At 42.3% G+C, this 8,976-nt stretch overlaps 1 long non-coding RNA gene across 1 annotated transcript; it reads left to right on the forward strand.

Annotated features, from left to right (window-relative positions):
- Positions 1 to 1,122: 1,122 nt before the first annotated feature.
- LOC125556016 lies at positions 1,123 to 2,932 on the forward strand. The gene is made up of 2 exons (XR_007304974.1): positions 1,123 to 1,565; positions 2,626 to 2,932. It is a non-coding gene; the product is annotated as an uncharacterized LOC125556016 (long non-coding RNA).
- Positions 2,933 to 8,976: the final 6,044 nt, after the last annotated feature.

The raw sequence follows: 8,976 nt of genomic DNA on the forward strand, positions 1-8,976 counted from the left end.
CTCGTAGCGTTATCTTCACAGGAAAGCTCCCGTCCACAAGTTTTTCTTCTCACATGCCTTCTTCTTCCTCAGGTGGTGCTACCTCTCCCGACCACCGCCGCCGTTACACACGACTGCTATTACCCTGCTACCTCTCCCAAAAGACACGCTGCAAACTCCTCGTCGCTGACCACCGTCACCTGTTGCCGTATAGCCCGCCCCAACACTGCTACTGCCCTGCTACCTCTCCAAAAAAGCAACATCCATGGAGATCAGCTAGGCGAGCACGGTGTGCTGCAATTAATCAGCGCCTCCGACCGTGGCTGCCGACGCTACGACGGAGCATCGCGCGCGCCCGTCGCTGCTGCATTGGAGCATCGTCGGCACTGTGATGATGACTGCGACGGCCATGGCGGTTGCAACTCCAGCGCTGCACTGGAGCTTCGCCGGTGCCGAGACGACGACCGCGATGGGCCGGCCATGGCGTTGCAACTCCGACGCTGCAATGGAGCTTCGCCGAGCTGCTGCCCTCACCCTGTAGGTTTTGCCGCACCGGCACTACGATGGAGCTTCGCCAGTGCTGCGACGACAGCAGGCGATGCTGCAATGAAGCTTCGCCGGAGCTCCAATGAAGCTTCGCTGGTGCGTCAATGAAGCTTCGCCAGAGCTCATCGGCGATGCATCCAAGTTTCTTCGCCACGCTCGGTGTTGCTATGGAGCAGCACCCGGTGGCTTCGATGGTGTGATGCAGCGGTTGCCGACGACTCTTGGAGCTGCGATGCAGCAATTGCCGGCGGCTCCAGTGACGCGAGGTCGCCGACGCAAGGTGCCAGGAGGGTGTTGTACTGCTTTGCATCAGGCGGCGTTGCTCTGTATCAGAATCAGATGGATGGGGATTGGAGAAGAAAGGCCAAGCCTGTGGTGACTCGATCAAACGGCCATCGGTGCAGGATCGAACGGCTGGCTGGGCGGATGGGCCTCTCTACTTGACAAGACAATGATAACGACCGGCTCAGAATCATGAGACAATTACAATGATAATGCCGCTTCTAGAACCCCACTTTGCCTAGGAGAACATATCTAGTGGAAACCATACATTCAGAGGAAACATGGAAACCCAAACGTGTGCCGTTGGATTGGATCCGTACGCTGTGAGATGGAAAGAGGTACAATTTGCAAATTGAACCCCGAAAGAATCCTGTAACTTAGGTACAGAAACATCCCATGGCGGCTGAGCCGTCCCGTGCCTTTCCCCATGGAGGTATCATCCCGATTCGAAAGGAAAAATCATCCAGATTCGAAATTCTTTCGCTAGGGTTAGGAGACCTGTTGGGAGATGATGCTTCCCTCTGGCAGGATCCCCTCGTTCCGTGCTGGGCTGGCGAGCGGCGAGCGGCGAGCGACGCGGTTAATTCCTCTCCGGCGGTTGTGTCCGGCCAAGCGTGCGAGTCTCCGAGCGTTTCGGGCAGGGCCGGCGAGTGGCGTTCCGGGCAGGGCCAGCGAGCGGCGCTTCTGATTCGTCTCCGGCCAACAATGCCAGTCCTCCGAGCATTCCCCATCGATGTCATACTAGATCTAATCCCAAGGTATGAGCATCTGTAGTGTTCGTCTTCTGTGCTTTGGCCCGGTGCTCCGAGCATTCCCCATCGATGTCATATTGTCCAGATTTTGGTCTTGTAGAAATTGCGAGGTATAATTCATTTGCTCATAATTATTGTGTGGTACTGTTATAGTACACATCTATGACTATTCATGTGTTGTTGGCTTGCTGCCTGGCGTGTGTGCTCTGTGTAACCATGGCATGCTCTACTGTCTATGAAAATTGTTATTTATCTATAAACTGCTACCCCTACTGTCTAGATGGAATCTAGATGATGATACGTATCTGAATTGAAAATTGTGTCTAGATGGAAGTTATCAAAGAGAAAACTCGAGCTGTGTGTAGGGCTTGTATGCGCTGCTGCAAATTTTGTAGATTAATTATTGTGTGTGTGGTGCTAGTAGTGTGAGTGACAGTGAGAGAAAAATCCTTGATTAATGTATGTGTTTGCCATTGCTACTAGATTAATTATTGGAGGACCATATTTTAAATAATTTTAAAATCACGTTTAAAGTTCTTAAAAAACTCGAAAACAATTATACGTGATCATATGGATGTATATTGCAGTTGTGTAAAGTTTGGTGACGAAATAAATAAACATGTGAGCTATAGAAAAATGACAAAATGGTGATTTTCAAATAGTGAATAATGCACGCTCAGTTCATCTTTCCAAAAAAAAAACGATTTTGTCATTTTTGTGTAACTCACATGGTTACTTATTTCAGTATCAAAATTTACACATGTGTAATATACATCCATATAACCATGTTGATTTGTTTTCAGAACATTTTGAAACTTCAAAATATAATTTTGATACTATTCCAAATATCGGGCTTCAATGCACCCGTCCTCCAAATTGACTTTTTGTTGTATGCATAATTATTTGTGTAGTACGACGGGAAATAAGAAATGAGCTGGTTTGGAAAATAATTCTGTTCTTTTTTTGCTAATAAAGATGACATGCACTACTGTATCTATTTGCATAGATTGTTGTTAAACTCGTTTTAATGTATTATGTATAAAAAAGTTCAACTCTTATTTTTCAGGTTTTCTGGTGGCAGTAAAGATATATGCAGATTTCAACAACAAAAAAGACTGTTGTTTGGAGTCGTAGTAGTGCACTGATACGTCCTTCTGCGTGTGTACTCGAGTTGTCTGCTCAATGTTTGATGTATAAGTGTGAGATTTACTATGGCTGTTCAGTTAGTGATGTGTCTATCTTGTAACAAAATTCCCTAGCATAATGCGGTTGGAACATTTGCCTTAACTAATGTATGTGTTGTTGAAGCGATGCATGCATTACTGCAAGTGAATTCTGATACTAGTAGACTATATTAAAATTAGTTTCCTTCAGTTTTCTGTTGTCTGGTCTGGGGCATTGACTGTCTGTTCTTTTGGTTTCCCAAATGTGATTTTGTCGGTACAGTTTTGGTATCCATTGAGCTAGTTTTTCAATTTAAATCCAAACGTACATGGCACGCATGTGTTGTGAAGTATAGGCACAGCTAGGGATGGCAATTTTATCCACGGATCTGGATACCCATGGATACCCGACCCGGTTGGGCAAGGGTATGGAACACATTTTCGCCCATGGGTCCATGGATATGGATACCCACGAACAGCCGGGTTGGGCATGGTTATAGTTTGTGCTTCATGGATATCCAATGGATACCTGTATGACATGTGGGGCCATATGCCAGTGATAGTAGAAAGAGCGAATCAATGGGAAATGACAGGAAATATGCAACTTGTTCCATGAGCTATATGCTGGAGAATCAACCTCTGGTATGTCACACTTAAGGACTCATCGTATTACTTGTTTCCTACTTATGCATGTAGCTTATGTTGTCATTTGTGAGTGAATGATGATGAGTTAATTTGCTCTTTGGGAAGGCTTCATGCTGACTTTTCTATGCCCATGGATCTCCATGGGTATGTGGGTATCCAGTGGGTTTGGACATGGGCACAAGTTTTGCCCATGGATAATTTGGTGGATGCGCAGAGGGTAGGAAGATGAGTCATGGATTGGATTTGGACCAGCTCCACCCGCCCCAAACCCGACCCATTGTCATCCCTAGGAACAGCGCATGGCTTACAAATCCTACTTGGCTGACAAAAAAGTGAAAATAAGGGGCAAGGATGTACGCTGTAATTACTTGTTAGACCTGAGGGTGTACACGTAAAATATCATCCTTGGTTGCGGGCGTTTTTGTGCAAATAGGGCACAGCAGTTATGATTCTATCTGGTCCATACAAATAGCATCCAACGGGCTAGGCTGAGGTTTTCAGGATTCCATTAAATACGTGGTTTCCACTTGATATTGTCTCCTCTACCTAGTTACAAGCGTGTTAAAGACATGCATTTTGTAGTCGGGATGTGATGCTTACAGTTACGTGTCTAGTAGTAGACATGTAACTGTCCTCTCGACAAAACGCTTGCACCCTTAAGGAGTCGGGATGAAGCCATGTTTGACAATGGACATGCAACTTTCAAAAAACACGAATTTAAATAAAAAATAAAGAAAAAATAAAAAGGAAAACAACACATTTTAGAAAGGGAACACAAAAAATGTCCATATAACAACATACAGACACACCAAGTTCAACCTGTGGTTGGATGGTTAGGAGGACAGTGATATCCGTAGCCCACTAGGGTTTAAGTCCCAGACTTGATATTGATGCTCGCATTATTTCTGGATTTATTTCAGGTTTCCAGCGATGCTCGTTCAGTGGGAGGAGATGTTTCCGTCGACTACGGAGCGCGCGTGGTAACTTCATAAAATCTCAATATGCTATGCCGGCTCAGTCTTCCAGAGATGCTCATAGGGATAGAATGTGCGTGCATGCTTTTATAGAGGTGAGTGTATGCTCGTATATGTGAGCGACTTTAATTTTACTGTGTTCAGAAAACCAATAAACAACCATAAATAAAAAACCACGTCTACAGCGACATAAAATTAGCCAGAAATGAAAAGAGCAATTGACAACTTACAAAAACTCCGCATTTTTACATGGGCTAGATTCTCTATCTTTTTTGAACTTGCCAGATTATCTTTTTTCTTTTATTTTAATTTCTGAGACTAGATTCTATCTTTTATATGTAACGGGAGGGTAAAGAGCTCACGAAATGAGTATGTAAAAAAGAACATCGCCTCCCCATTCTAAACAGAGTAATGCTATACGTACAAATGAGTTACAAAGTTTTACAAATAGAGTTAATTTGATTGGTCAATAGGTGGGGAGATGGTCCACCCCTCTGAAAATCACGGGGGGGGGGGGGGGGGGAGTTTGTGATTGGTTAGTAGATAGAAAAAATCCTACTCAGCGTGTAATTACGTGTAATTTTTTGTACGTTTAGTATTATTGTTCTAAACAATAATAGCCCACGGGTGCACACACACAACCCGATCCACAAAAAACTGCACATACGGAAAGGGAGCAAATAGCTTAGAAGTACTCGTTGCGTGACTTCCGCAAGGGTCACTTTTGATGGGATTGCCGCATGTTGCGTGGTGGGTGCTCCCTCGGCATTTCAGTTTTTTATTTTATGTACGCGTTTGCAGGTTTTAGATGATACTTTTTAGCTTTTCGATTTTTGTAAGGTTTTCACTAGATTTTTAGACAAAAAAATTCATTCTTTTTTGCGTGAAAAGGATATTTTTTCTGAGAGACACTGATTTACTTCTTACGGAGACACATTTGTGCCTCTCAGAAAAAGAAAAAAAATATGTTTTTTGCTTTTACAAAAGACACGGATTTGCTTCCACCAGAGGCTTATCAACATGAGATTTTGTATCAAAGATCTCGACATGAGGGATCGAAGGGTCGAAACGGTTTGGGATTTAGACATACGGTTAACAAGATAAAACATTTTGAATAAATAAATCTATGAAAAAGGAAAAAAAACTCTCCCGACTGCGATAAGTGACGCACATGGTGCATCACTTGTCACAACCTAAGGAGATGAGAATGGCCTTTACAAAAAGTACGGCTTAATTAGTGATTTTGACGAAAAGGATGTTATTTTTGTCATTGAGCCGGTCACAGAAAAAGACAACACAACGCAGATAGGCAGGACTGCGGGACGTGCGGTAGTTACATAAATCTTACAACTAGTTTAATCCTACGGTGAAAACCTTAGATGTGATATGCGGTTAAATTTTATCTAGATGAGATTTATCAAATGGGAAAAGCTTTGGTTTAGTCGGTGGATAACTCTAACGCATCGACCGCCTTGTACGTTGTCCGATTCGTATGATCGTGTGGCATGAAGAGCACACACCCTTGTTTGGACCACATAGCATCTTCCTGCCACGTACCACATCCACCACAATAACTAGTGTGTTGCGGGATATGATCTGGATTTTCTCGAGAGCAGTCGTCACATGTGCTTTGTCTGAGCTTTCCGCCAAGCCGACGCCTTATCGGACGTGGCGCCGCCGCCGCCACCGATCGTTGTCTCTTGGGCAGCCATATATGAGGCCGGGCGAAGGCGCCGCCCGCCACCGATCGGCGCCTGTTGGGCAGTCGTGCCTCCGCCGACCTCTTCTGCCGCGTTCCCAAGCATCACCATCCGCCTCCCTATTGCAATTGCAATGGCGAAGTTGCAAATGACGATGATGAACTACAACATGCTCCTACGACATGCATCGGCAACGACCACAACGTTTCTATACATCATCTTCATTGCCAAATTTTCTGCAACAATACCTACGTTGCAAAAGTTTTCCCGCAACATCATTTATGTTACAAATAAAGTGAAGACCAAAAAAAAATCTGCAACATTATATATGTTGCAGAAGTTTTTCCGCAACATCACTTATGTTGCAAAAGGTGAAGATCAATTTTTTTTTGCAACATGACATATGTTGCAATTGTTTTTTGCAACACAACCTTTGTTACAAATATTTCTGCGATATGACTTCTCTTGCAAAAGTAGAGAATCAATTGAGCCGCTAGATTGTGCCAGATCTAATGGCCAACGCGTAGCATGGCCCTTATCAAATTCGTATAAATACATAGTCGCGCTGTGTTATTCATGTTGTTTGTTTGACGCCCTAAAACTAATAAGCATAATTACACGTATAACTCACATATCTTAGGAGACTGTGTTTTCTCCCATGCAGGGAAGATACCGTGCATGTCATCACCATTAATTCCATTCTGAGCACATGGGCCCCATCCTATCCCCTGATCTACATTCTTCCTCTCTCCCAAATCCACCCATGCATTTTAAGCTCAGACTCAAATTTGAAAATGTCATAGTTTTCAAACATAAAATTCGCTTCTTACATATTTGTGTTCCTGGCTACGAGATCTTTTCAACAAGACCAACCATGACTATTATTTTATCATTTTTAAATATGATTTTTAAAACTTGATGAAACTACAAAAACTATGATTGTTAGACTTGTTATTTGTTATTTTGCAGAAGTTACTTTCCGTTGTTATTAAACTTACTGATGTGTGCAAGAACACAACGTAGTTATATATCCATGCGAACATCATCATGTAAATACTCTGTACATGTTTCACTGTGTTTAGAAAACTCAAAATTCGAAATTTTCAAAACATATTAAATATTGAACTTGTTGCGAAGATATCATCGAAAGAAATATACACGTTCATATAGATTATTTATCCTGTATTTACTTTAAAAGATATGGTTGTTTGAAGTTTAAGATTTAAAATAAAACTAGTTAATTGCTCGTGCGTTGCTACGGTGGCATAAATATTATGATGGTTTAAAACGTGACGTAATGAATGCCTGTGCGTTGCCACGAAATAACAAAACTACAAATATAATTGTTCTAATTTGGAATTCTGTGTCAAACATGATGACATTTGTTAATGATTCATAGCAACGGGGGCATAAATATTATAGTGGTTTAAAACGTGATGTAATGAATGCCTGTGCGTTGCCACGAAATAACAAAATAACAAATATAATTGTTCTAATTTAGAATTCTGTGTCAAACATGATGACATTTGTTAGTGACTCATGTAGCCACGCTGACTCTTTCTCTCATTTTCTCTCCTTTTTGACAATCACCATATCGGGGAGGGCGTGGTGTCTTCTCCTTATCTAGCGGGCCTCTCATTGAAAGAAGACATGATACATGATTTGACCCTCCCCTTCAACCGCCATTCTCTTCATGATCCCTTACTCTAGCATTGTCGTCGACACTCCTGAAATTTCAGCAAATCTATGAACTGGTCCTTGTGTATTGCGAGAAATGATGGAGAAATGACATAAAAGAAGTGACAGGGTTGACCCTTTCCATAATAAAGGTAAATATTCCTGGAATAATACGACAAGTACATAATTAATAATTTCATCATCAAATATGATATTATTTCTACAATTACAAATGCTTAAACATCAACAAGGTAAGTGTTGCTTCTGATTGAACATCAACAAGTATGTCCATGAGTGGCAGGTCCATGTCCCTCTCCTGGTTGAGCATCTAACCAAAAAAAGTGAGCCGAGTGTGAGAGGAAATAGCTACAACATATATCAGTTGACGAATCGGAATCTATACACATATGACACATTCCAAGCTCTTCATAATAATATTCGTTTACAAAGATAGTAAGGATGGACAAATATGACAGTAGTTGATCCACTAAATATAGTGTTGGATTGACCTAACTCATTCAAAAGCTTGCAACATCAAGGACGAGCGCAGCTGCGGCTTAAATGAAGTTAATGAGGAATATAATTCAATTATAAAAGTTCTTCATGCCACATAGATATACAAGCTGATAAATGATAACAGCTATCATTTCCTACTCAATCAAGTGACATCTAAAAAAACAAAGCATTTCATGCCTCGCATCAAATCTTTCCCGCAAACGAAAAACTTCCTAAGGAAATTCCATGGGTACCCGGCGGTAAGTGAATTCAAATTGCGTTTAAAAAATTCAAGCGGTATTTCCTCGGAATTTCACGGTAACCATGGTATCCGCGTTTCTCGCCCAACCTCAGTATTTTCTTGGGATTCGATAGCCAAAATATTGGCACCCATCAGCCTATGACCATCAGTGCACTTCCATCATATTCCTAATTCTATGAAAAGAATATACAGACGTGCCCAACTCACAATGGGAATCTATTCTTTTCGGGAAAAGGCAGGCTACATTGTTATGACCAATTTAGCTTATAACCGGAGGAGGCCCACTGGGCAGTAGTTAGGGGCTTGGCCCACAAGTTATCTTAGGTTAATTATTATGCAAGTTATCTAGGTTATAAATATAGGCTGTAAGACTCTATTCGGAATTAAGCAATAAAGATATTTCTTATCCCTATTGCTCGGCTCCTCTGCCGCGCCAGCCCTAGTCGCCGCCGCCCTTCTCCTTCCTCGTGACAGCGCCAACTCGCCGACGCACGCGCCCTC

This window comes from Triticum urartu, chromosome 5 (genome assembly GCF_003073215.2).
Source record: "Triticum urartu cultivar G1812 chromosome 5, Tu2.1, whole genome shotgun sequence".
NCBI lineage: Eukaryota > Viridiplantae > Streptophyta > Magnoliopsida > Poales > Poaceae > Triticum > Triticum urartu.